The sequence below is a fragment of the Oryctolagus cuniculus genome, chromosome 6, assembly GCF_964237555.1.
Source record: "Oryctolagus cuniculus chromosome 6, mOryCun1.1, whole genome shotgun sequence".
Lineage (NCBI taxonomy): Eukaryota > Metazoa > Chordata > Mammalia > Lagomorpha > Leporidae > Oryctolagus > Oryctolagus cuniculus.
Window position 1 is genome coordinate 37,720,983 of NC_091437.1, and position 27,480 is coordinate 37,748,462.

The 27,480-nt window shown below is 56.4% G+C and overlaps 1 protein-coding gene and 1 long non-coding RNA gene across 7 annotated transcripts in view; one reads left to right on the forward strand and one right to left on the reverse strand.

The window, feature by feature from the left end:
* NDST1 (N-deacetylase and N-sulfotransferase 1) overlaps positions 1–27,480 on the forward strand; it is a 92,292-nt gene that overhangs the window by 7,325 nt on the left and 57,487 nt on the right. The window contains exon 1 of one of the 5 annotated variants that reach the window (XM_051843521.2): positions 2,449–2,585. The exons of 1 other annotated variant lie outside the window; for it this stretch is intronic. The gene's annotated coding sequence lies outside the window, so the exon portion shown is untranslated. Of the gene's footprint in view, positions 1–2,448; positions 2,586–18,557; positions 18,979–19,237; positions 19,350–27,480 lie in introns of those variants that run through there. 3 more of the 5 variants (XM_051843517.2, XM_051843524.2, XM_051843519.2) reach the window with 3 other exon arrangements.
* On the reverse strand, positions 141–26,758 carry LOC138850190 (uncharacterized). 2 transcript variants are annotated; one of them, XR_011389821.1, is made up of 4 exons: positions 20,395–26,758; positions 1,410–1,710; positions 606–891; positions 141–357 (listed from the first exon to the last, which is right to left on the reverse strand). It is a non-coding gene; the product is annotated as an uncharacterized lncRNA (long non-coding RNA). The 2 variants fall into 2 exon arrangements; XR_011389820.1 differs by lacking the exon at positions 20,395–26,758 and having other exon boundaries at positions 1,410–2,446.

The window sequence follows — 27,480 nt, forward strand, 5'->3', positions numbered from 1 at the left end:
GCATTTTGAAAGTATCCAACAGCATCCCCTGATAGACAAGAAGGGGGCACCTGGAAGGACAGAGTTGCCATCAGCTGGGATAGGAGAGGCTGGCGCTAGATGAGGCTTTTAGGGAAAGATCAGATATTCAGTCTTAGACCTTAGTTTGAGGTTTCTTTATTTTTCATTTTATTTGAAAGGCGGAGAGACACAGAGTAAGAGGCAGAGATAAATCTTCCATCCTCTGGTTCCCTCCAGCCAGGGCTGGGCCGACTGAAGCTAGGGCTCAGACCTCCATCTGGGTCTCCCACATGCGTGTTAGGGACTCAGGTACTCCAGCCATCCCTTGCTACCCCTGGCGTGGGAATTGGCAGGAAGCTGGAGCAGAAGCAGATGAATCAGAGCTAGAACCAGGCACTCTGGCATGGGATGCAGGGTCTCAACCACTGCACCAGAGGTTGGCCCCAAGTTTGAGATGTTGCTTTACATATCCCAGTCCAGGTGTCAGGGAGGTTGTTGGGATAGATGGATCTGGGATACACTATAAGTTAGGGAGTCCTGGGCCTCTAGATGGAGTGAGGGCTGAGAGCAGACACTGATGGCAGATTCTGCCATTGCATACTCACAGCAGGGTTCGTCCTGGCCACGGAGCAGTGCTAGGTTGTTTGGCCACTGAGTGAGGCTGAGATGATGGCTCGAGGAGGGATCACATCGGAGCAATTGGCCAGGATGGGCGGGGGGACAGGAGCATTAGATGAGAGGAGTCCGAGGACTGGAAGCATCGTCCGTGTGAACACTGGGACGGAGCTGGCTGACTGGGAGTGACTGTGAGTCTGGAAGGAGAGGGTGCAGCCAGGGCTTGGGGGATGCGTGTTCTGAGGTGAGCTCACACCCTGTGCCAGTCATGCAGCCCTGTAAGATGGGGGAGGACAGAGTCAGAAAGGCATGCCTGTGACGATGGGGAGGAGAGATGGCACCATTCCCACGCCCTCGGCCTCCACTGGCTGTGCCAGGAGAAAGCACATCCGCAGGGAGCGCCAGGACGGGAAGACCCAGAGAAAGGACTGGGGTAGAGGCGACCTGGAATTCCTGAGGCTACTCGGAGCTTTGGGGAGGTGAGGAGGCTCCCAAGGAGGAACAGGAGCATCTGCCGAGGGCTCTGTGGGGCTCGGGTGCCCTGGGTGTGGGATAAAGATAAAGGTGGAATGAGCTTAGTGGCCCCACATGCAGTTGTTCAAGGAATAATAGTAGCAACAATGAAGACTAAGGTTGATTGCATGCTTGTAATCTGTGCTGAGGGAGTTGAATGTATCCTCATAGGAACCAGAGGAGGCAGATGTTTTTAAAAATTAATTAATTTATTTGCTTAAAAGGTAGAGTGACACAGAGAGAGGGAGAGGCAGAGATCATGTATGTGCTGGTTCACTCACCAAAGGTCCACAAGAAGCCGAGATTCAGAAACTCCAGCCAGGTCTCCCACATACGTGGCAGGGGCCCAAGCACCTGCATCATCTTCCATGGCAGCAGGGAGCCAAACCATTGCTCTGATAGGGGATGCCGCAAGCAATGAGCTTAACCCACTCTGCCACAGCACGGGCTCCTGGGGCAGACATTTTTACTCACCTCGTTTTGCAAGTGAGGAGGGTCCTGAGCAGGAAGTGGAGCGCCAGGTTCTGCACCTGAGCCGTCTGGCTGCAGAGCCCCACCGCTTCTAATCTCAGCCCAGACGCACTGCAGAGTGGGCGAAGCAAGAGGAGAGAAAGGCCTTGAGGAAACAGAGCCCTAGCTCTGACCTCCATCCCCAAGCCTGGCCTGGAAAGTCACTTCCCCTTTCTGAGAAGCAGTTCCTACGCAGGGCATTCCTGGCAATGAATGCCAGCTCTTGGGGCCATTTGGGGCGTGAGTGCCTTTCAAATAAGTAAAATAAAAATCTGAAAAAAAATAAAAGGGGGTGGGGAAGCTTGGGTCATCCCAGATTTGGGAGCAGATCCATGGGGCTGAGGGGAGGGCATGATGAGAATAAAGATTGAATGATGGGCCTCAAGGACCTGAGCCTAATAAGCCAGGTACAAGGGTAGGACTTCATGGAGGTCTCTGGCCTGGCTTTGCCCACACGGAAGGTTGGGACTAAGGAGTGGAACAAGCGGATCAACAGTGCCTGCTCTTGCCAGAGTACCCGCTAGATGGCGCCTGCTCTCCGCACCGCTCCAGGAAGGCCAGCTTTGGCTGGGTCTGGTTCTCAGCTGGGACAGGGGAGGGGGAGGTACACAGTATAGTTCCTGGGCCCAGAAGTTGGTTTCAGAGTGTGCGTGTGTGCATGTATGTGTGTTTATGCATGTAAAATCTGCACTCGAGTCAGGCCGTCTCACCCAGGACAGGGTTGTGCTCTGTCCAGGGCCTTGGTGTGCCTGTCCCTGTCTGCCTCATCACAGGAGCTCAAATTATTATCCTCCTTTTACAGAATAGGAAGCAGAAGCAGGAGAAGGTCGAGGGTCATGCCCAAAGCCCTGCTACTGGCTCAGAGTGGAGGAAGTGGACCAAGGTTGCCTCTCTGCACTTGTCCACGCCACAGGCTGACCAGCAGAGGTCCTGCTCGAATCCCCCAGGTGGGTAGTTACGGGTCCCAGCAGCTTGGCAGAACCGGGCTGTGGATCCCCCCTCGCTGCTCACATAGCATGTTCATGGAGCAGCCGCCCTGGGCCCAGGCCTGGTGGACGTTAAAGCAACAGGTAACCTGGGAGAATCTCCATCCTCACAGGAGGGAGAATCTACAGGGCAGCCAGACATGCATGGGTAGACCACCGGTCACTTTTTCAGTCCAGCCACGGTAAGGGAGACCCGTGGAGGTGGCAGGGTGGGCTGGCTCTGGTAGAGGTCGCCGGCAAGCAGGATGCTGAGCAAGACACGTGGAGACCTGAGATGAGAATGTGCAGCCATGAGCACAGGAGAAGCCATGCTTCCAGGCAGAGGCGATGGCTACTGCCAAAGTCAAGGCCCAGCTCAACCTGAGGACCTGCCCAGTGCAGGAGGTGTTGCAGGGGGTGGGGTGAGGAGCAGGGAAGCACTGAGGTCATCCAAGAGGTCAGGGGCCGTGGAGTATGCTGTGGGCCTGGTGGGGAGTTGTAAGGGGGCAGAGCACATGCTGATTCGTGTCCTTAGAAGGTCACTCTGCTGGGTTTGGAGGATCACAGAGGAGCCAGGGTGGAAGCAGGAGGCGGGGGTGGCAGCCATGAAGGCGGGGAACGCTCTCCAAAGATGCTTTAGAAGCAGAATCTGTAGAACTTTCCAGATGGATTGGACAAGGGGTGCGGGTCATTGCGGGTTCCAGGCTTGCATGGGCTGTGAAACCGTGCAGCAAGGCAGGGAGTCTTGGGGTGGGAATGAAGCGCAGGCCCTGATGGTTTAGGAGCCCTCTGTTTGGTCTAGTGGGAAGGTGGGACACGCATTTGGGCTCATCGGAAAGACAGGGCTGCTGAGGTAGCTTCAGGAGCCTCTGCAGCGTTTTAATGTCAAGACACAGGTTGTCTGCACAGCTCAGCAAGAGGTGGTGATGTCCCCATCCCCGCATGTGTGCAGCAGAGGCTGGCTAGTGGCTGTCGTGGCTGCCAGCAGAGGAGGCCTCTCTGAGGAGCGATGGGATGACATGGACGTTGAGGTCGCCAGAGCCCAGGACTGGTTGGCTCCAGGACAGCGTGGAGGAGCTGGCCGTGCTGACTCTGTCTCTTTGTCTGCTTAGAGGCTCCCTTGCTGGTGGCACCCTTCCCCCACTGCCATCTGGCGGGGCCCAGAGGCTCACAGGCCTTCGGGTGGGGGAGGGGGAGGGGGAGGGGCAGCCCCAAGGATGGGGCTGTAATTTCAGCCGGGAGCAAGGTTTCTGAGTTTCAGCCACCTGGTGTGGGGTTCCTCTTTCCGACACCTCTCCCATGACTGGGCTGATAGCCCCACCCCCACCAACTGCAGCTACCCAGCATCTGTCAGCGGAGGGAGCCAGGGGAGCAGCTACCTGCCACCTTCCCACCTGGAGAGGCCTTGATCAGGTGGCACAGCACCCGGAGTAGGGGCAGGGGCTAACTGGAGAGGGCTACTGGGCTTAATTAGTGGTTGGGAAGCCCTGGAACCTGCATCTGAGAGCCCCCACCCCCAGACTTTCATCTTCTGAACCTCCCACCCGCCTGGATGAAAGGGCCTAGGAGGGGCTGGTATTAATAGTAATTATTAGTTTCACCAATAAAGCAAAGCAGGATTATCACCAAGCTCAACGTGTTCTTCCCTCTTTGTCTGCCTCTTTTCTCCTTCCTCTTGGCTCCTTTGCTTTCTTCTCTTCTTTCTTTGCACTCTGTCTGCCTTGTGTCAAGGTCTCAGAATCTGCCTTCCTCTTTCTGTTCCATCAGCTGTTTGTACTGAGATGTCTCAGGAGCTGGGACGTTTGGGGAACAGCTCTGCACTTGTTTGAGTTGCAGAGGGAGACTGGGAGGAGACAGAGGGACAGGAGGGTGTGTTAGAGCATCTAAATACATTCATTCATTCATTCATGGTTTACAAATCATGATTGGACACTGCTGTTGGGCAGGCACCCTCCCAAGTGGACAATGTAGCAGGGAAGATAGACAGTAAGTGGAACACTGATAAACACACGTAAGGTCCCGCAGGGAGACGCTCACTGGAACAGGACACAGGTGATGAGGGCTCTGTGGGCGGCTGTTTTAGACTGGGGGACCAGGGAGATAACAGTCGGGGCAGAGATCTGAATGATGGGAAAGAAGGAGCCAGTGAGGAGGGGGGATTGGGAAAAGTGTTCCTGGCAGGAGGAGCTGCCTTTGCCAGTGGCCTCAGGTGGGAAGCAGCTTAGCCAGCATGAGAATCAAGTGGCCTGGGGGAGAACTAGAAGGAGCAGCTTCAAGATGAACAGGGGATAGGGAACAGGGCTGGCCCTAGGGATCTGTGACCTCTACCATCTCACAGGCCCTGCACCTGCCGAATGCTCTGTTTTTGTAAAGGGGGTTCTGCATTTTCATTTTGCACTGGGCCCTGCGCATGGTTTGGGTGGTATCGGTTGGGCAGATTAGCAAAAGGACTAGGTGTCTGTGTGTAGAACCATGGAGGCCACTCATTTGGCAGAGGAATGAGTGAAAGGGGGCGTGAATGAACTGGGTGTGCACCTGTAGGCCTAACCAGGGGCTACTGTTCTGTGGAGAGAGCTCGCGCACAGATAAGGCCTCCACATCCTAGAGCAGATGCTCCATTTTCCAGGGTCCATGCCTGCGGGGCTCCCATGGGCTGTGTTCACCAGGCCTGAAGCAGCACCATGAGCAGCTAAGTGAGGCCAGACTGGGCCCAGACCGGACTGTGAGAGACAGGAGAGACAGGGTGACTGTGCTAGGGGAAGGTGGATGGGGCCCAGTCTTGCCTGTGGGGCCTGAGTCTGGAGCCCTACAGACTTGAGTTCAAATTTCACTTTAACACAAGTAGATATGACAAAGTGGACTTTTTACAGGTGATTTGCTTCCTTGACCCTCAATTTCCTCCTCTGTAAAGTGGGGATCACTGCTTGTTAGCACTGTTAAGGGGATTAAATGATGCAATGAGCGGAAGGCTCTTGGCAGAGTCAGAGCCTGGGAAATATTTGTGATGTTAATAATTATCATAGTAATTGTAGAAGCTCTGGAGACTTGGGTAGACATTTGCTTCTGCCCTACATGAATGCATAACCATGAAAACTCACTTAACCCTCTTCAGCCTCAGTTTCCTCTCCCATTAAATGGGGATAATAGCAGTGGAACCACCCTTGAGCCAGGTCGCTCTGGACGACTCACGCGATCACAGTGAGCCTTGTAAATTGATGTGCACGTGGGAGCTGCTCCCACATTCCTGCCCCCCCTTCAGTCTGTCATCCTGGGGAAGGCTTTCTCTAAATGTGCCCGCCCAGAAAGAAAAATGCCCCTTGATTCTTGGTGATTTGTAGAATCCAGATCCTGGATCTCTGGACCTAATCTGTGGCTTCCACATTGGCAAGCCAGCCTGAGGGTGAACCTCACGTTCAAGGCTTGTGATGGGGCAAGAAAGGAAGGTGCAGAAACTGGGGTGGAGCTGAGGGAGGACAAAGTAGCTGCAGCCAAAATCTCCCATTGCCGGGCTTCCTGTCTCACTCTGGGGGCAGGAAACAGCTGGTCAGTTGCAGAGAATCAGCCCCTGACAAAGGACTGGAGCACAGGCTCAGGATGGGCAGAGCCCCCTTCTCATCTCCCACCGGCACCCCCAAGGGCGACTGTGCAGCAGCCTGCAAGACCCGTGGACAGCCATAAGCCGCATCAGCCTGAGGAGGGGAGTCCGTCTCCACGGAGGTCCTCACCTGAGAAGCATGGAAGGCGAGGCCAAAGGGGCCTGGGAGCCATCCAGGGTGAGAGAACGTGAGCTCCCGGCCTCTGCTGCTGTGTCCTCATCAGGGAGCGTGCAGACAATAGTCAGATCTTCGCAGGGTGCCCGGGGAGCTGACGCCCTGGAGTGGTCAGCAAAGGCAGGCCCACAGTGAGAGCTGCGCACAGGGTGGTTCTTACTCTGTTTTTGAGAACTGAGGCCACCCAGCGAGTCGTGGCAGAGGCTGTCAGATCTCCCAGTAGGGCAGTTCAAAGCCTTTCCCCATTCTTCGTTGTATTTTGGGCTGGCAGCATTCATTCATTTATTTGTTTATTCAATAAATATTTATGGAATGTTCTTAAGGCAACAGAGTGGCAGACAGAGGGAGGAGGTGGGGCCTGAGACCTGAAGTATTCCTGGAGGCTGTCTGAGTGAGAGGTGACGTTTACTCAGGAGCTCTGAGCTTCTCACTGCCCTGGAAATTGGCATTACGCAGTTAACAGAGGGGGAGCCCAGGTGAGATCAAGTTCATTCTCGGAGACACTGCAATCCAGGTCCACCTCACTCCAAAGTCAGTGCTTTTTCCAGTCTAGATTGCAGATCTCCCTCTCTGCTGTATCCCCAGGCTCTCCCTGTCCCTCCTCCCTCTACTTTGGCAGAGCCAAATCCCTGGAGGCCAGAGGTCAGGCTGTTTTCTGTCACCCCCTGTAGCAGGATCTCTGTCATTTCCTCCCAGGGCTCTCCTGACAGTGTGGAACAACCTTGGGGCTTTCCTCGGAGGGGAAATCCAGTCGGGAAGCAGCCCATGGAAAATGTTCGTCTCCTTGGCTGCAGAGCATCTGGGTGCTTGTGAGCAGAGTGGGAAGGGGGGAGCTGCCTGGAAGGGCCCAGAGCCAGGGACTCCCCAGGAGCCAGCACGTGGCCTCCCTCTGCCTCTGTAGCCCCTCTCTGGGCCTCAGTTTCCCCCTCCATAAGCAAGGAGGGGATAACAGAGCTGCAGCCCTGGCTGCTGCACGCCTTCTGGGCTGTGGGTTTATGTGCTGATGCCAAGCTCCCCTGCCTGTGCTTCCTGGTGGGCTCCTGTGAGGATGAAATGGGACTGGAGCTCTAAAAGGGCTTCGAACTAGAATCAAAAGCAAGCAGGGAGGGTGATTCTTGTCAACTGGACCCTCGCTGTCCTGCTCCATGCCCTACCAAGCTGCTGCACGTGCCCAGCTTCCATTCCCTCAGACACTCTGCAGACCTGTGGTGCAGGGTCCCAGGAGAGCCTGGGGCAAGTTCTGACCTGGAAGTCTGGAGCCTGGTGTGAGCATCCTGCTATAGCTGAGTGTTTGTGTGCCATACAATGTACGTGTTGAAATCCTGACTCCCGGGGGCCGGCACCATGGCTCATTTGGTTAATCCTCTGCCTATGGCGCCGGCATCCCATATGGGCGCCGGGTTCTAGTCCCGGTTGCTCCTCTTCCAGTCCAGCTCTCTGCTGTGGCCTGGGAGTGCAGTGGAGGATGGCACAGGTCCTTGGGCCCTGCACCCGCATGGGAGACCAGGAGGAAGCACCTGGCTCCTGGCTTTGGATCGGTGCAGTGCACCGGCTATAGCGGCCATTGTGGGGGGGATGAACCAACGGAAGGAAGACCTTTCTCTCTGTCTTTCTCTCTCTCTCACTGTCTATAACTCTACCTGTCAAAGAAAAAAAAAAAAAAGAAAAAGAAAAAGAAAAAGAAAAGAAATCCTGACCTCCAAGGTGATGGTTAGGAGGTGGGCCTTTGGGAAGCAATCAGGTTGTGAGGGCTGAATTCTTTTTTTTTTTTTTTTTTTTTTGACAGGCAGAGTTAGACAGTGAGAGAGAGAGACAGAGAGAAAGGTCTTCCCTCCATTGGTTCATCCCCCAAATGGCCACTATGGCCGGTGCGCTGCGCCGATCCGAAATCAGGAGCCAGGTGCTTCTTCCTGGTCTCCCATGCGGGTGCAGGGCCCAAGCACTTGGGCCATCCTCCACTGCCTTCCCGGGCCACAGCAGAGATCTGGACTGGAAGAGGAGCAACCAGGACAGAATCCGGCACCCCAACTGGGACAAGAACCTGGGGTGCTGGCGCCGCAGGCGGAGGATTAGCCTAGTGAGCCGTGGCGCCGGCCGAGGGCTGAATTCTTGTAAATGCAATTGCACCCTTGTGAAAGATAGCTGGGGCAGGCATTTGGCACAGCAGTGAAGTCACTGCTTGGGATACCTGCGCCCCATGGTGGAGTGTCTGGTTCAAGTCCTGGCTCTAGTTCCGATTCCGGCATCCTGCTAATCTGCACTCTGGGAAGCAGCAGATAGTGGCCCAAATCGTTGCGTCCCTGCTACCCTCTTAGGATATCTGGATGAGTTCCTGCCTCCCAACCTCAGCCTAGCCCAGCACTGACTGTTGCAAGCATTTGGGAAGTGAATCAGAGGATCTCTCTCTCTCTCTCTGTCCTTCAAATAAATAAATATGAATAAATAAATAATTAAGACTCAAGGGAACTCATTTGTCCCTTCCCTCCACCATGTGAGGACACAGTGAGAAAGCACAGTCTATGAACAAGCGAGTGGGCCCTCGTCAGACACCAGGTCAGCTGAGTGCTTGCTCCTGGACTCCCTGGTCTCCAGGAAACACATCTCTGTCGTTGGCAGCCCATATGGACTAGGATCCATCCTGAAGCCAGTAAGGCACCCTCCTGGATACCTTCCCGAAGCACCTGGACTTCCACATGGCCGGCATGGCAGAGGGAGCAGGAGCAGGAACAGGAGACCGTAGCTAACCAGGAGGCATTCCCTGTGGCAAGGCACAATGCCGCCCTTCTAAGTAGCTTGGGAAACCCTTTGTGCTCTGGGGTCTCAGTTTCCCCATCTGCTCTGTGAAGCGCATCCATCACAGACCCTTGACCGTGGGCCTCTGACTCCTGACTTCTGCCCTTCCTACACTCAGTGCTGCACAATGAAGAGCAGTTCCTCTCCTGGGGTGTCCATCTGGGGTTTTATCTTCCCAGCTCCATCTGCTGCGGCAGCCCCCAGATGCTCTCAAGTGGACAGGCCCTGGGAAGGGACTCAGGGGTGGAGTCTCACTGCCAGGCTAGCTTGCACAGGTGGAGGGCTGGGGGAGGCAGACCCCCTCCCCACAGGCTGGGCCAGATGGTGAGGGCAGCTGACCAGGGCCTCGATGCTCTCCTTACCCTGGAGCTCCATGGGGATCTGGGTTTTTTTCTACACAAAGGATGTGGGGAGAGCCTTCCCCCCAGCAGGCTTGGGACTCAGGAACCATTTTAATCTGGTAGAACTGAAGTTCTGGCACTGAAAACTTGAGCACACTGCAGAATCCTCCCATCAGAGCGTCCCTGCATCTCAGCAGTGAGTCACAGGGCTTTAGGTTTCTGAATTGTGCTGGCCGACACCACAGGCACTAGCCACACGTGGCCCTGGCGCACCTGGAATGTGACTGACCCAGAGACAGAGAGAGAGAGAGAGAGCGAGAGAGAGCTCTTCCATCTGCTGGTTCACTCCCCAAATGACTGCAACAGCCAGAGCTGTGCTAATCCGAAGCCAGGAACCAGGAGCTTCTTTTGGGTCTCCCATGTGGGTCCAGGGGCCCAAGGAATTGAACTATCTTCCACTGCTTTTCCAGGCCATAGCAAAGAGCTGTATCAGAAGTGGAGCAGCTGGGTCTTGAACCAGCGCCCGTATGAAATGCCAGCACTTCAGGCCGGGGTGTTAACCTGCTGCAACACAGTGCCGGCCCCAGAAGATCTCTCTCTCTCTCTGTTTCTGCCTTTCGAGAAATGAAAATGAAATGAAAATAAAGTTTAAAAATTATGTATGAAAAATAACTTTAAAGTGATGGACTTTCAGAGCCAGATTTCTGGATCTTTCCATCACTGACTTTGAACCTTAGACACCAACTGAGGACATTTGAGAAGAACTCTGGCCCCTCTCCTACCCGTGTAGGGATGCTACAGCCCACTGGGACCAACAGGGAACCAGTCTCCATGAAGGCTACCCCTTCCCTCCCCTGGGCAGAGAACTCACCAATGAGTGGCTGCTGGGTTTTGTGCGTGCTTGGTGAGTTTCCAGCCCTAGCTGGGGCCTCCTTCCTGCAGCTTCTCCTGTCTTGGTGGCTTCCCCTTCTACCTTCCTGCAGGGAGTCTGGGGCCCCTCCCCCTACCGTTGTCCTTGCAGATGGGTGTCAGGGACCGAGCACCCTCTCTACTTCCTTAGCCCTTAGCAGAAGCATTCCTGGGATCCCAGGAATGGCGCAGGGGTCCTGCCAGCCTCTCATGGATTGCCAAGGACCCTGTCTCTGGAAAACTGGTCTTTCCTGCCTGTACCCAGCCCAGGGAGGATGTGGGATGGGGAACTACAGGTGCTGGGTAAAGGGGTGGCACAGGAACCAGGAGGTCAACTTAAGGGACCCCAGGTCTGCCTGGAAAAAGCTTTCTTCGGTGTTCAGGGACTCTGGGCAGAGAAGGAGGAGACTTTATTGCTGACAGAGCCAGGAGTGCCAGGGCACGAAGTGGCAGTGATTCACTTGGAGCGTCTCTGCATGGAGGGGGGAAAACCAGAGGTCAGTCAAGGAGGGCTTCTGGGAAGAAGTAAGACTGCAGCCAGGACTAGAAGGAAAGAGAAGCTGTGAGGAGGTGGAGGGAAGGGCACTCGGGGTGGAGGGTGTGCTGGACACTGCAGACTGTTCCCAGGCCTTGAGGGTCCCAGGCTACCTGAAGTCAGGGCAGGGGGTGGTGAGAAGCGATAGGGCCATGAGGGTGGGTCACCTGGCAGAGAGCGGTCAGAGAGCTAGCCTTTGGGGTGAGGAGGGGGGCAGGGGAACCTGGGTGAAAAATACCCCTTACAAAGAGAGCTGTGCCGGGCAAGGAGCTAAGCTACTTCCTAGTATCTCGTTTAATCCTCTCCACAACCCAGAGGGGTAACTACTCTTGTTCTCGTTCTACAAACATTGGAAGCCAAGTTAAATGACAGTGAGAACTGACCGTGGGTTCTTTTTTTTTTTTTTTTAAGATTTTTAAAATTTTATTTGAAAGGTAGAGTTATAGAGGCAGAGAGAGGGAGAGGGAGAGGGCGAGAGGTCTTCCATCCGCTGGTTCACTCACCAAATGTCTGCAACAGCCAGAGCTGTGCTGATCCGAAGCCGGGAGCCAGGAGCTTCTTCCGGGTCTCCCATGAAGGTGCAGGGACCCAAGGACTTGGGCCAACCTGTACTGCTTTCCCAGGCCATAGCAGAGAGCTGGATCAGAAGGGGAGCAGCCAGGATTCAAACAGGTGCCCATATGGGATGCCAGCACTGTAGGCAGAGGCTTTACCTGCTAGGACACAGCACCCGCCTCCTGACCCTGGATTCTAATACTGAATCATCTGACCTCAAACTTCTAAGCATCAGAGGGCAGGTTGGGGTGTGAGTGAGTGTGAAAGAGTGTACCAGTGCTGTGTGTCCTTGTCATTGCCTGCACCCTCCCGCCACTCACTACCCCCATCTCAGGACAGATGCAGCCCAGACAGGTCTGAGGAGAAAGCCTTGGAATGATAAGCATTTCCAAGCCTGTCAGAGCAGAGAGCCCCAGACAAGGGGCCTGCCCCGGTGCCAGCCCAGAGCCGATTTCCCACCAAGGTCAGCACTGCTCCTCTGCCCACGCTGGCACCAGGGAGGAGCCTGGAGACGCTGGCCTTGCTGGTGCCACCTACTCCCCAGCTGCTGGCACCCCCCAAGGTAGGCCGTGGGGAAGGCAGACAGTCAGAGGCCTCCTAGGGTCTGGTCTTGGCTCTTCTGCTTCTGTTAGGAGCAGAGTTGGGTTAGTTCAGGAGCCACAAACTCAGATGCCAGCAGGGCCACCAACAGGAGAATACGGCAAATAAACAAAGAGGGCTGGGTGTGTGTGTGTGGAGTGGTTGGACCGAGGAGGCCTGGAGGGCACTTGCTGTCCTGACGCAGCTGAGCCTTCCACTCTGCTGGCCCAGTGCTCAGGGGGCTTTGAGCCGATTGCTGATAATGGCCCTTTAGAGACCACTTGTGCTGGGGTGGGGGTGGGGTGTTTTCCTTGCATCAGCTTGTAATTGGTGCCTTACAAAGAACAAGGTAGAAGGGGCCCTTATCCTCTCTGTGTGAGGATTTTAGCCATCTTTCGTCCTCTGTGTCAGTTCTCTAGGTCAAGTGAAACCCTCCAGGGACGGAAAAGAGCTCGGGCAGGTGGTCTGAAAACCCCAGCGTAGCTGCACATGGACTATTGCAAGCCGAGGGGTTGGACAAAACTCCATCTCTCTTCTGTAAAATGGAGCTGAAAAATCTGCACTCTCCCTGCCTCTGAAGACTGCTAGGGAAGACCCGGGAAGCAGTGTAGAGAATGGGGAAATGCCTGGTAAAAGCCGGGGAAATCGGGCAGGCATTGGCATGGTGATGAGGACACCACTTGGGGTGCCAGCACCCAGTGCCTGGGTGTGAGTCCTGGCTCAGATTCCAATTCTAGCTTCCTGATAATGCACATCCCAGGAAGGCAGCAGGTGATGGCCCAGGTCCTTGGGTCCCTGCCACCCACGTGAGAGACCTGGGTGGGTTTTTGGGTTCCTGGCTTTGGCATGGCCCAGCCCTGGGCCATGTTGCAGGCACTTGGGGAGTGAACCAGGGCAATGATCTCTGTCTTCTGTCTTTCTCTCTACCTTTCAAATATTTTTTCAAAAAGATTTATTTATTGAAAGGCAGAGTGACAGAGAGAGAGAGAGAAAGAGAGAGAGAGAGAGAGAGAGAGATCTTTCATATACTGGTTCACTCTCCCAATGCCCCCAGCAACCAAGGCTGGGCCAGGCCAAAACCAGGAACCCAAAACTCCATCCAGGTGTCCCATGTGGGTGGCATGGGCCCAAGCACTTGCATCGTCACCTGCTGCCTTTGCAGCCAGGCACATTAGGAGGAAGCTGGATCGGAAGCTGAGATATGGGCATTACAAACACAGCTTAACTTGCTGTATAATACCTGCCCCTCATATAAATTATTTAAAAATAAGTAAATAAATCCAGAAAAAGTGCTACCTGTGTGAGGAAGTATGGTAGCTCAGTTTGAGGACTCCTTTTCCTGGTAGCACTCATGGGAGTGAGGAACGGTCTGTGCAAGGCATGACTTGCATCCTTAGCTTTGGCTGGAACAGGAGGCCCAGTGAGACTGCTTTGGGGACCATATGACTCTTCAGACAGCTGGATCAGGGCCTAGTGTTTTGGTACCATGGATTAAGCCCCCACTTGGGTCACCAGCATCCCATATCAGAGCTCCAGTTCCCGCTTCTGATCGGTCTCCCTGCTAATGAGCCTGGGAGGCTGCAGATGATGGCTAAAGTCCTTGGGTCCTTGCCACCCACGTGGAAGACCCAGATGAAGCTCCTGGCTTCAGCCTGGTGCAGCCCTGGGCATTGAGGCTGTCTGGGTAATGAAATAGCAGATGGAATCTCTCTCTCTCTCTCTCTCTCTTTCTCTCTCCTTTTCTCTTTCTCTCTGTTACTCTGCCTTTCAAATGAATAAATAAATATTTTTAAAAAGTACCTAATGCAACATTTGGTAAAGGCAGGAGACTAATAAATAATTGTTGAATGAATGAAAATTTAAAAAAAAAAAAGAAAAATCCAGGTGATCTTGGCTTTTTTGGTGAGGAGTGAATGTGTAGCCCCTGGGCACTAAGGTAAAATAGGTTGTACAAAAACACAGTCTGGCCGGCGCCGCGGCTCACTAGGCTAATCCTCCGCCTAGCGGCGCCGGCACACCGGGTTCTAGTCCCGGTCGGGGCGCCGGATTCTGTCCCGGTTGCCCCTCTTCCAGGCCAGCCCTCTGCTGTGGCCAGGGAGTGCAGTGGAGGATGGCCCAGGTGCTTGGGCCCTGCACCCCATGGGAGACCAGGAAAAGCACCTGGCTCCTGCCATTGGATCAGCGCGGTGCGCCGGCCGCAGTGCGCCAGCCGCGGTGGCCATTGGAGGGTGAACCAACGGCAAAGGAAGACCTTTCTCTCTGTCTCTCTCTCTCACTGTCCACTCTGCCTGTCAAAAAAAAAAAAAAAAAAAAACAAAAAAAAAAACAAAAAAAACACACAGTCTTTCAGTTGGCTGGATCTGGATTTGAAACCTCCTCTGCCAGCCCAGTCTCTGTGAGGAAGTCGTTTTACCTCCCTGAGCTTCATGCTGTCTGGGTTGAGAGGTCCCAAGCAGAGGACAGCAGGTGGCGCGCACCAGAGTAAGTCTGTTACTGCCCATTCTCCCTTCACACACTGATTGGTTTCCAGAACACTTCGGCCCTCTGAAGCACGGATAACCCACCCATTTTACAGATTTCCTCCCTCATTTGTTCAATAGCTCTGAAAGTCTTCCAGGAAGCAAGTAGCACTTGCCCCTTGTCTGAATAATTCATGGTGTCTGTGTGGGTGCGTGTCTCTGTCTCTCTGTCTGTCTGTCTCTCTCTCTCTCTCTCTCACACACACACACACACACACATACACACACAGTGGACGGTTCCACCATGTGGTCAAGACTGTAATTATGGTGGCTATGTTCTCGAAACCACAAGTCAGGTCACATGGTTGGACAGAGGCTATTTTCTGCCCCCACTGAAGTCCCAACATGAAATCACATGTATTACACATTCATGGAATCACTGTATTTTTTTTTTTTTTTTTGCTTTCTTTTTTTTTTTTTTTTTTTTTAAGAAGCAAATGACATGATACTTGGATTGTCCTTGACAAATCCCACTCTGGTTTTGGGAAAATCACTAGAGCTGTAAAGGGGAGGTCGAGTAGGTCTCTAAGGCCCTCCGGGCAAGGAGCACCTTCTGGCTGGGGAACTGGAGATGCAGGCTACAATGGGCAACAGTGTTTGTCTTGGTTACTTTTGACTTCCATTGTTGGGAAGCCACACCCTAGCCCCCTGGGCAGTAAGCTGTGGCAGACCCCTAAAACAGCATGGCTAATTACATTGTGTCTTGTGTATTTATGAGTCTGCCTTTGGCAGCCTTGGGGGCAGGCTCTGTGTATCTGTCTCGTACATCTTTCTGTCCCTCCTTTCCCCTCTGCCCTACCAGGAAGGTATGAGGAAGACTGTAGAAGAGTGAATGAATGAGTGACGCGCAGTGTGTGGCATTTGGTTGGTAGATCACATCCTCTGTTTTACCTTTAATCGATTAACTTGCACTCCATGTTCACTGGTGGCCCACCGATACCTGATGCAGCAAGGTACTGGGCACGAACCTCGTCCTGCCCACAGTGAGCATGCACTCCAGAGGGAGAGGCAGCTGACGGCAAGGAGCTAGGAGGACCCTGAAGAAAAAGGGAGATGTGAGGTGTGTCCCAGGAGCCTTAGGGAAAGCCCAGGAGGAAGTGAAGTTTAAACTGCCATCTAAGGGATGCAGGTGAGTCATCTGGCTAACATTTATGTAGTGCTTATCCTGTGACGCCACCACACTAAGGGCTTTATAGAAGTTAACTCATTGCGTCGTCACAACACCTGTAGGAAGCACACACGGTTGTTACCCACACTGCACAGCTGAGCAGAGGGAGCCCAGAAAGGTGGACAAGCTGGCCCAGGGTCGTGTGGTTCCTGTGTCGAAGAGCCAGGATTCAGTCCCAGGAAGTCTGGAGTGCACAGGCTCACAGAGGAATTGGGCAAAGGGGGAGGATACAGTGCACCTTTTAGGGCAAAGACATGGCGGGGCTGGGCGACAAGTCAGAGGGTGCCTCCGGAGAGCAGCGGAAGCCATTGAGATTCTGAGTAGGAAACAGGCACCAGGAGCTTGTGTTTGCAAGCTGGAGGGAGGGTGAACGGTGAAAAGGCTGTTTCCAGGCAGAGACATGGGGGGCTTGGACTGGGCATGCTGATGAAGGAGAAATGAGAGTGGGTTGGGGAGAAAAACCGCAGGCTGGACCAATGGGACTGGCTCACGGACAGGGTCGGGGACAAGGATGTGGCATCCATATTCAGGACTGGACATAGGAATTCGACACATGGAGCAGGCAGAGATGCAGGTTTGGGTGGAACATGGCAGGTTCAACTTTGATGTGTTGAATTGGAGCTGATCTTGGGACAACCAAGGGTGGTGTCCGGGGGCCAGTGGGGGCCTCCTGGGGCTGAGATGGAGCACCAAGGTGGTGGTGAGGGGAGGGAGGACCAGGGCATCATCTCCAGTAGGTTCTTACCTGGACCCACAGGGGTCAGCTCCCTGGTGGGACCTGGGTCTCTCCTCCCTACAAGCTCTCTGGAGGGCAGCAAGCTGGAAGGCTTTGGGCCCAGCTCAGAGAGCAGCAACTCCGAAGACTCAAGGATAGGCAGAGCTGTCACACGTGTGGAATTACCCCACTCACAGGCTGCCCCCCAGAATGCTGAGAGCATGCCTGCTGTGGATCCACAGCTCCACCAGGGAGAAAACCGGCTCTTGCTCAGCTCGGGGGAGAGAGCCTGGATCCTTGACCTTGGTTCCCCCCGCCCCCCACCTGCTCAGCCTGCTAACAGCTCTCATCCCACCAGGCTCTCTGGATCTCGGGCCCTGTGCGTGGAACCATTCCCCAGGTGCCCCAGCCTCCGTCCTGTCCCCCGTTCCCCGTCTCCAGTGTTCTTCCTTGTGCCGTGCCTCCTGCTTCCCCAGCTCCATGCAACACTCAGCTTTTCCTGAGTCCACCTCATGTGGCCTTTGCACGGGGTGCTCCATCACCCCACCCCAGCTTAGCCTACCCACTCTGAGCCTGCTGCCTTCCCCCAAGTCCCCTCAGTAGGACACTTGTCTGGATTCTCTGAGGAGGCCCTGAGCTTGACCAGCCTGTGGACCCAGAGAAGGGCACGTAGGCCATCTCCTGTACAGCCTGGACCATTGTTGAAAGTGCAGACTCACGTGTCTCAGCCCTCACCTCCCTGGCTGGGGGCACACAGCCTCACTCCGATGGTGTTTGTTAAATCTGCCTGAGACCCAGACCATCTTCAAGGCCTTTACACTGCTGCTGTGGGACACAGATCAGACCAAGGAGAATTTGCTGGTCTCTCTGGCCAGACTGGTGAGGTGGCTGCAGGGTAGACTGGGATGGCACAAGACCATCCTGCAGTTGGGCCTCCCCCTTGCGCTCAGCCCTTCACCCCACGCAGAGGTATCACACGGGCACACAGGGCAGTCAGAAGCCTGGTGCCACCCCGCTGCAGCTCTTGGTTTAGGCCTCAACATCTGAGCCATGAGTGGGGAGTGCACTGAGCAGAGCAAGCCTGGCTGGGCTTCTTTGCTCTGCTTGCTCCTGATTGTTTTTTGTTTTTGTTTTGACAGGGAGAGTTAGACAGAGAGAAAGGTCTTCCTTCTGTTGGTTCACCCCCCGAAATGGCTGCTATGGCTGGCGTGCTGCGCCGATCCAAAGCCAGGAGCCAGGTGCCTCCTCCTGGTCTTCCATGTGGGTGCAGGGCCCAAGCACTTGGGCCATCCTCCACTGCCTTCCTGGGCCACAGCAGAGAGCTGGACTGAAAGAGGAGCAACTGGGACAGAATCCGGCGCCCCAACCTGGACTAGAACCCTGGGTGCTGGCGCCGCAGGCAGAGGATTAGCCAAGTGAGCTGTGGTGCCTGCTCCTGTATATTTGAACCTGGTTCCTGTAGTTAGATAATTCTGAGCCCCTGAGGGTATTTAGGAATCCACCAATCTCCAAATTTGCCAACCCCCCTTACCCTACTCACAGGCAGTCAGGGTCTGGGAGGGTTGGGGAGGTGCCTGCTATCAGAACCATCTCAAGGGGTTCACTCTTGATGCTCTTGGAGGTCAAACAGCCCTGGGCTGGGGTAATCAGATCTGAGTGCAGCTTTGCTCCTCTCTTCTGTTTCTGGGCCTCAGTGTTCCCATCTGTTTAGTGGGCATAACCACTGTAACCTAGCATGCAGGGTAGGGAACAGGTTTTGGGGGCAAGGGGTTTGCACAAGTCCCTCCACCCCTTCAGGGGTCTGTTGTGCACAGGCGAGTGGTACACAGCTGGGAACGTTCTACTAAACAATGGAACCAGTCAATGAGCCAGTTAATCACGATAAAAGGAGGAAAGGAGTTTTCAAGAGTCAAGGTGAGGGTGTGTGCTGGTGGCGCTGCCTGGGACCTGGCTGGCCAAGCCGCGTGCGGAGGCGCGGGAGGGCGCCGCGAGCCCACAGGGGCAGAGCCGGGCGCCCCCTCGGGCCCCGGAGGCGCGGCGGGCGCGGGCTTTGTCTGCCTGCTGCTCGCCGCGCTTCTCCAGACCCCCAGCGCTGCTCCGGCCCTGACCCCAAAGAACTTGGTGGCGTCCCCCGGGCTTTGTTTCCTCGGGGTCACCGCCCTCGGGAGGCCCGGCAGCCTCGCCCGGCCTTCGTGGGTCCCGCATCCGACGCCCCCTCCGGCCCCCGCCCCCTACCCGCGCGGAGACAGGGGTCAAAGGCAGCCCGCGTCACGTGGTCGCCGAGCAGCACCGAATCGGCCGAGAGAGCCGAGGGAGAATCCGGGTGGAAGCCGAGAAATCCAGCCCCGGTCGCAGCGCCCGGTCCCGCCCCGGCCCCCGCCCCGGGGCGCTCGCCGCACGCCCGCCGGCCGCCCCGGCCTCCGCTGCGCAGCTCCGCGCGCTGCGCGCGCTCTGGGATCGAACCCACGCCTGCCGCCGAAACCCCGGGCAGGTAAGCGCCGCGCCGGCCGGGACTAGGGCGCAGGGCCGGGGCCCCTCGGTGCACCCCTCCGCGCCCCAACTTCCAGCCTTCAGAGCGCCCCCTCCCCGCCGCGGGACGGGCGGAGGCCTCGGGCTCCGGGCGCCGCGGGGGCCGGGCCTGGGGGGCTGGGCACCGCGAGGGATGGGGATGGCGCGGGCGGCGGAGCGGGCGCGGCGGCTGCGGCGTGGGCCGGGGGTGGGAGCGACGGGCGCCGGCCGCGAAGGGGTTAACTCCGGCCCGGGCTGGAGCCGGAGCCGGAGCCCGAGCCCCGCGCGCACGCCCGCCCGCCCGCCCGCCCAGGGGTGGGGGCCCGCGCGTCCCAGTGGCGTCCTGCCGTGCAGGTAGGAGGCCGGGGGCCTGCGCCGGCCAGTTCCCTGCAGCCGAGACCGCGGGGCCGAGCCGGGCGTGCAGGCCGCGCGGGGCCCGAGCGGGCGCGGGGCGGGCGGGCGGAGTCTGCCGGGCCCGGCGCGGGGGTGGCGGTCGCACGCGGGGTGGGGGCCGCGGCGGGCCGGGCGCGGGCGAGGGCAGCGCGGCAGCTGTAGGTCACGGATAATGTCACTCGCGAGGAATGCCCCCTCCCCCTCGCCTGCTCGCGAACAGGGGAAACTTTTGTCTGGCGAAGGAGGGGGTTAGGGGCCGAGTCCCAGATCGGGAAGGGGAAGGCGGCCCGACCGGTTTGCTGCCTGCTCTCGGCGGCCTGGTCTCTAACTCCCTCCTCCCTCAGCCTCTCCGGTGCCCCGCCGAAGGAGCCCCCACCCCAACCCCCTTGCCAGCACTATGACGCCTTGGGACAGGAGTGAGGAGGGGGTTCTGAGACCCCCTGGAACCTTGGCACCGGGCGCGGGCCTGTGCTGTGCTGGGAGCCCCTGAGGCTGGGGGTGTGCAGAGCCCCACCCCCTCGGCCCCATTGTCTGACATCCCTGCCCCCCCAGTACTGCCCCAGCCTCCTAGGTCGGATAGCCCTTGGTGTTTGTCAGTATGCAGCTGTGTGACCTTGAGCAGGTTCCTTCCCTTCCTCACCTGTAAAATGGGGGGGAAATGCAGTAGCTGGAATGGGCCTGTGGCCCCGCAGTAGAGGGTAGCAGCTTGTATTCAACAAGTCCTTACTGCACAGCTGCCTTGCGCCAGGCCCTGGACTCATTCACTGGTTTACCCTACAGTGTCCAATTCTTCCGGATCATTATGCGCCATGTTTTACAGAGGGGGAGACTGAGGTACACAGTGGCAAAGGTCACACAGGTAGGAGTGGGGGAGCTGGGTCCTTGCTCTGGTGACCACCACGGCTGCCTCAGCTGCAGGTCTCCCCCAAGGCCTAACTTCCTTACTTGTGGTTTCATTTTCAGTTGAACTGATGTGGACCCTGCTCCTCTCCCGCACCGCCCTTACCCCATGACGCTCCCCTCTGCCTGGTGCTTGTTCCGGGTGATGTCTTGTGCCCTGGCTCTTGTCAGTGCGGGTAGCCCGAGCAGGAGGGCAGCTCAGTTAGAGCTTGGGCCTGCGGCTCCGGCATGGTCCAAGTTCGGTGGCTGGCCAGGTCTGTGGCAAGAACGCTGTCCCAGTGTGGGTGGCGCAGGGAGGAGCCTGTCTCCCTGGCTCCAGCTGGGGACAGCTGGTGGCTTTGTCAACAGGCTTCTCCCCAGCACCCTAGGGATGGCCAAGCCTTTCATCTGCATTCAGACCAGGTCACTTTCAGATCAGCAGGGGGCAGAGGTAGGGCTCAGAAGTGGAGCCCTTGTGCAGAGGAGAGAACTAAGGCTGAGGGATTTCGCTCCCAAGGGTGCCCTTGTGTGACTTAGCCACTGGCCAGGTCCTCATTGCTAAACAAATGCTGTCGGCGTCCTCACTGCAGAGGTCCCAGAGCCCAATGACAGGGGTGGACTTTGAGCCAGTGGCACGATTGCCCAATCCTCATGTACACACAGGTTCCTGAGCATGCTGGCACAGTGCTGGGCCCCCAGCAAATGCCCACTAGTGAGTGTGTGGGGTGCTTAGACTTCCCCTGGCTTTTGCACCCTGGGCTGGCCCCATCTTTTGGTGGGAGTGTCGTGTCTAACTATCAGGCTGTGATTGGGGGTCTTGAGTAATTACTTAAAAAGTGGAAAACAAATTGCTGCTTAATTAGGAACATCTTAAAACCCAGGGCTGAGGGGAGAATGTGGTGGTGAGGAAGGTTGTGGGGAGTAGCCTCCCTGCTCCAAGAACTGTTTCCCCATGGCTGGACTTTGCAGGATTGGTGGCCTTTTCCTGGGCCCCGGGCGCAGGGAGTCCCCCTGGGCTGACAGCTAGCTCCCTTCCTGCTTGGAGGAGCAAGAGTGGAATTCTACAGCTCAGCTGCACGCTGAGGAGACTCAGAAGAGCGGGACTTAAATAAGGGGCCTGGAAGGGTGAAAGGGGTCCCCAGGGCTGGGGCTGCCCTTGTCATGTGATCAGAGCCGAAGGAGAGGTCTCTGGGAAGGAAGAGCACTCACAAGCAGAATAGTGAGCCTCCTGTCGCAGAGGGGTATGCAAGGAACGGTTTTGCAGTCCAAGCTGAGGATGTGGTGAGGAATGTGAGCTCATGGAGAAGCCGTGGCAGCTCAGAGATGGGCTGTGACTCTGCAGCCCAGTGTCTCCCTGCCCTGGGCTTGGGACCTGCTTGACCATGCTGTGGGCCCAAAGCCAGGCTTCACTCTCTAGAGACCGGGCAGACTTCGGCTGGCTTGGAATTTGGTTTTGAGTATGGCTTGAAATATCTGAACTGTTTGGAGGGCTCGGACATTCTTTACTTGAAATGGAATGTTAGAGTAATTTGTTAAATATGTATGGAAACTGCCTGTGGCTGGGGTGACAGGGGACAGGGAATGAGGTGAGGCCCTGCCGCTGGTTTCTGGCTCAAGAGGCTGCTGGTCTGATGGGGGAGGGAGGATCAGGGTGCAGGCTGTGTTGGATGGGCTTTGAAGGGTCAGCGGAGGGGGCAAGCTCGCTAACTGCTAATGCCGGCCAGGCTCTCTGGAGGAGGAAGTGTTTTTGAGGATGAAAAGCTATGGGAAGGGGCTATGGGAGGCAAGATTGGGTTGTAGAGAGCCTGCAGCGTTCTGCTCTGGACTGTTCTGTGGTTGATGGAGGGGACGGAGGGTTGTAAGTAGCTGGTTGAGTCGATGCCTGTTTCTGTGCCTTGTGCCAGGCACCATGCCAGGCTCTTTACAGATGCCCCATTGAAGTCTCACAATGCTTCTGGCATGCCCCTCCCCCACCCCGTTTTCGGGTGGGGAAATAGAGGGTCAGAGGGGCGGGATCACTTACAGAACCGGAACTTGAACCCAGACCTGGAAGCTTTCTGCCCTGTGGTGTTGCTTTTCTCAGGGGTTATTTGGGTGAGATGGTGGCAAGTGTGGCAGGGTTGCGAGCAGCAGGGAGTTGATGTTCACTGTGGTCCTGCAGTGAGCAGACCAGGGTCTGACTCGAGTCTGACCAAAAGGGAAGAATGGGGAGGCAGCTGGGCTCTGCAGCTGCCTTGGGCATAACGGTCATTGTACGTGGCCTAAGGGTGACAGCTTTGCTAAGCTGCCTGGCCAGGAGGCCAGTGCACGCGGAGAGTTGGAGAGGCTGTGGGAGGGTGCACCGGGAGGTTTGGCCCAGGGGAGCACTCTTGGTTCCCTCTTCACCCACGAATGTTAGCATCTGGGTGATGCTGGGCCCACTACCACCCTGCTGTTCTCGTAGCTTTCAGCGCTGCCCCTCCTGCCCGTCTTGGGCAGGACTGTGCCTGGGAACGTCCCTGCACTTGGGAATCCGCTCAGCCCAGCTGTCCTTCCAAGGGCCTCAAGAAGGCTGGGCTGCCCGGGCTGTGCGTTCAGAGGGCTCAACTGTCTGTGAAATAGGGTCCACCGTCAGGAAAGAAAGCTGCGCCTGGAATCAGGAGTAGGGGTGGGGGAAAGGGCTGGTGGGATTGGACGTAAGGGGTGGGGAAGAGGAGAGTGACTGGCAGGGGGGTTAAAGGCAGGGGCTGTTTATCTCGGGGGTCCCCAGCAAGCGTGCCTTCTCCCACCTCTCGTGCTACCCATCAGCTTCAGTGTTGGAGCTCTGTGGACGGGGTGGGCGTTCTCGGTGCCTCAGTGCTAGAGCTAATCTGCCCCCAGAGCGCCTGTCTGCAGGGAGAGGAGTTTATGCTGGCTGCCTCCTGGTCTTTTTTATTCCTACCTGCCTGCTTTCTTTTTAAAAAGGATTTATTTATTTACTTTTTTATTTGAAAGGCAGATTGACATAAGGGGTGGTGGTGGAGGGAGAGATCTTCCATCTGTTGGTTCACTCCCCAAGTGGCTGCAACAGCCAGGCTGGGCCAGGCCAAAGCCAGGAGCCAGGAACTTCATCCAGGCCTCCCATATGGGTGGCAGAAACTCAAGCACTTGGGCCGTCTTCCGCTGCCTGCCCAGGTGTATTAGCAGGGAGTTGGATTGGAAGTAGAGCAGCCGGGACTTGAACCGGCACTCCAATATGGGATGCCAGTGTTGCCAGCCATGGCTCACTGTACCCCCAACATCGGCCCCTGCCTTATTTCTTGATCCAGACTGGACTCACTTAAAAACGTGTGTGGTGAACAAGCATATGTTTATCCAAGGACGATGGCTGGGAGCTGGCCCAGCATATGGCCATAGCACCCCTGTTCCATTTCTCCTCAAATAGAGCCTGGCTTTTTCCCTCTCCCTGTCTGTGCCCCATCCCTTCCTGCCTCTGCATCTCTGCTCATGGCAAGGAGGCTGTACCCCAGGCCCTTCCCCTCATCTACCCCAAAATCTTCCCCAACCAGCGCTTAGCAATGGTGTCACCTCTTCCATGCAGCCGTTCCTGATTGCTGAGAGGTGGCCCAGCTGCCCCCACCTTCATGTGTGCAGAGCCGTTTCCTGGTTCTTCTGAGGCCCTTCCTCTCCTGGCTTTTCACTGTGGTTCCCTGCACATGTCTCGCCTCCCCTAGGTCCTGTGCATCCCAGGCAGGGGTGTGTATGTGGCCCACTTCCAGAGGGGTTGGGCAGTGTTGCTGAGTGGAGCCAGCAGTCCTGGGTTCAAATGCCAGTTCTGCCACCACTGGCCGTGCGATGTAGTGCAGTTTGCTCACATCTCTGTGGCCGTCGGTTTCCTTGGCCAGATTGGGGACGGGGACTGTCCTCTTTTGTTGGGGGAGGCTGAGGGAAGAGCGCAGTGAGTAGGAGCTGTTGGAGGTAGCAGTGGTTGTGATTCCCACTGATCGCTACAAGGGAGGAATCCTGAGTCAGGAAGGCTTTCACGGAAGAGAGAACCTGAGGCCTGGAGAGCTTGGGCGGTTTGTGTGATGTCCCACCCAGGAAGCTCCACAGCACCACCTGTGTTACGCCTCTGTTTTTCCTTCTCTCCTGTCATCAAGGCTAAGGTGCTCAAGTTCATAGTCTCTGTCCCCACCCTGCTGGCCATGCTGGGCTGGCGGAAGGCGGGGCTGGTGCCTGTGGCCGACCTGGCGACCTGGGACACCTACCCCAGACTACATACACTATATGGGCTGGGGCTTGCTGAAACCTCCCATGCGGCCTCCCTATGCCCTGGGGAGGCGAGATCACGGGCAGGAAAATGGGCCTGGACTTGGGGCAGGTGACCAGGAGATGCAGGCAGAGCACAGGCCAGGAGTGGGGCTCTGGAGCCACATGGGGTCTGAGTTCAAATCCCTGTTGAGCTTCCTGCTTGTGGGGCTGTTCAGTTCTCCATCCGAACGAAGGGGCCGTGGCTGTGCTCACATCCCTGCGTCTGGAAGGAAAATGCAGGGGAGGTGCTGCTTGATCCACGCCTGCTTTGCTCATGGTGGGTGTGGCTCACACGCATTCCACCCTTACAGCAGCTTTTGGAGATGGGCTCTGCTGTTGTCCCTTTTAGCAGATGGGGCAACTGAGGTCCAGGGAGGGAGGTGGCCCAGGCTGCAGCTGTTAAAGCTCAAGGCGTTACATCCAGCGTTGGTGGCTTTCTGGGGCTGCTCTGGCTGGCTCCTCAGACCTGATTGGTGGAGACCGGCTTCAGCTGGGCGTGATGAGGGCACAGCAACAGCCAGGGCAAGCACAGATGGAAGGGCTTGTGTCTGCAGGAGCGGGGTGGGGAGGAGTGCCCAGCTTCTGCCGTCCGTGTGAAGACGACATGGTGGGGCTTCTGGGCTGGCTCAGACCTGAGGTCTGGCTCGGTGAGGGAAGGCTTGGATCCTGGGCATCCCTGGGCCAGTGGGGACTGGCCTGTCTGGGCAGATCCCTGGGTGGCGGTAGCCACTGCTTCGCAGCCACCTCTGGTTTACACCATCAACCTTGCAATGAGCTGCCTGCCCGGGCAGAGACCAGGTGGGGAGAAATGAAGGTTGTCATAGCAGGGCCTTTACTCACGCAGCTCCGTCTGCCTGTGTGCCCTTCCTCTTCTCCCTGCACCTGGGTGATGCTTGCTCCTGCTCTCACAGAGCAGGAGGGCCTCTCTTCACAGCTCTCCCTGATTCAGCCCCTGGAGTCAGTGGAGCAGCTGGTAACTTGTTAGATGTGCAAATGATCCAGTCCCCCCTCTCCCCCCAGAACCACTGAGTCACATACCCCGGGGTACTGTCTAGCGACTTGTGTTTTCAGGAGCACTCAGGACGGGGCAGTTCTGGTCCCTGGGTTAGGTCTCTGGATTAGGCCTCAGAGGCCCAGCAAATGGGAGGGCCCCAGAGCAAAACCCAGGTTCTTTCTCTCTGTCTTTAAGGAGTCACCCCTTGGAACAGCTCCCTGGGACACTGAGAAGGGGACAGCGTATTGCAGGAGACAGGGCCTGGGAGAACCTGAGGAAGGCGGAACTGGGGGATTGGAAGAGGAGAGGAGTTTGTGGGTGTTGAGTATGGTGCCAGTGACAAACCAGCTGTGTCCTGGGGCTGGAGCCAGGACTGGCGCCTGGCAGAGCGTGGGTCCTGCCTTGGAGGATGGTATCTGCCCAGGCACGTGTGTCCTGTGCAGTTGTTGTGGCCAGATGTGGTCCAGAGGGCTTAGGGGCCTCAGCTGTCACAAGTCCAGGGGCTTTAAACATCTCGGTCATCTTAATGACCATCATAATTGCTGCTTACATGTATGGACAGCTTGTAAATGCTTCCTAGGTCCTTCCACGCCACCCCATCTGCAGGAATCTCCAGAGCAGTCCAGCAGGTGTACAGGCACTATTATTGTCCCCTTTTTAAAGATTTATTTGAGAGGTAGAGTTACAGATAGGGAGAAACAGAAAGATTTTCCAACTGCTGGTTCACTCCTGAAGTAACCACAACAGCCAGAGCTGGGCCGATCCAAAGCCAGGAACCAGGAGCTTTTTCTGGGTCTCCCATGAGGGTGCAGGGGCCCAAAGCGCTCAGGCCATCCTCTATGCTTTCCCAGGCCATAAGCAGAGAACTGGATCAGAAAAGGAGCAGCTGGGACACAAACCAGTACCTATATGGGGTGCCAGCACTGCAGTCAGAGGCTTAGCCGACTACTCCCCTATTATCCCTATTTTATAGATGAAAATACTGAGAATGTTCAGCTCTAGGGAGTAGATCTAGGAATTCCACAGAGTGCTCTAGGTACTCACAAACATGCTCTCATTGGAAGGTGAATCTTAGAGTGTCTGTGTAGTAGGCATAACTTAGATTGGTTTTCTAAAACATTCCCAGCTATATATTCTGTTGCACATAGAACTGGGGTGGCATCAGCAAGCACACCCCCTCTCTGGGGGATGGCTGATGGGATTGTGTTGGGCTGGTCAGAGCTCCAGCCCCGAGGTGGGGCCTCTACTGCTCCGTGGTTAGTGGAGGGATCATCTGGGGCTCAGAGAGGCTCAGTGGTGACTTTGTGAAGCCCCACAGCAGAAGCACGAGATCTACCCAGAGCAGTAAAAGTGGGGCTGCTTGGGTCGCGACCGGAGCCCACCCTGCACCATGCTATTTTTTCCTGTCTCGATGTCACCAAGGTCCATCCCCGTGCCCAGGGCCTTCCCTGGCACAGGCAGAAGCCCCTGCATCTCAGGACTGAGGCCCAGGGATGAGCACAGGCTCACCCACAGCCATGCAGGTGTCCGAGTCATAGTTGGGACCGGAGAAGGGTTTGTTGTCCAGAAACTGTCCCTGCCCCATCTTGCAGGCTGGGTAGCTGTGGCCCACAGGGTGGCCCAGGGTGGTTCTGGGGGCAGAACCCTGGGAGAAGGTTGCCAAGAAGGGGTGGAGCAGCTTCCCAGAGGAAGAAGCCCAGGAGCCCGGGTGCTTGGCGGAAACCGAGCGCCTTTGAGAGGATGTGCAGAACAATGGCAGGGGGATGGGGGCTGCTGCATGTGAGAAGGACTTATTGATGTCCTTTAAGGAAAAAGTGGGGTTTGCAGTTTGGACTTCTGTTCCCCTGCAGGATGTTTATGTTACCCGCTGGCAACAGGATCTCAGAGCCTGGGAAGTTTGTCAGGTGCTGGTATTGACAGACTCAGGGCCCTGGAGTTGGGTGGACTTGA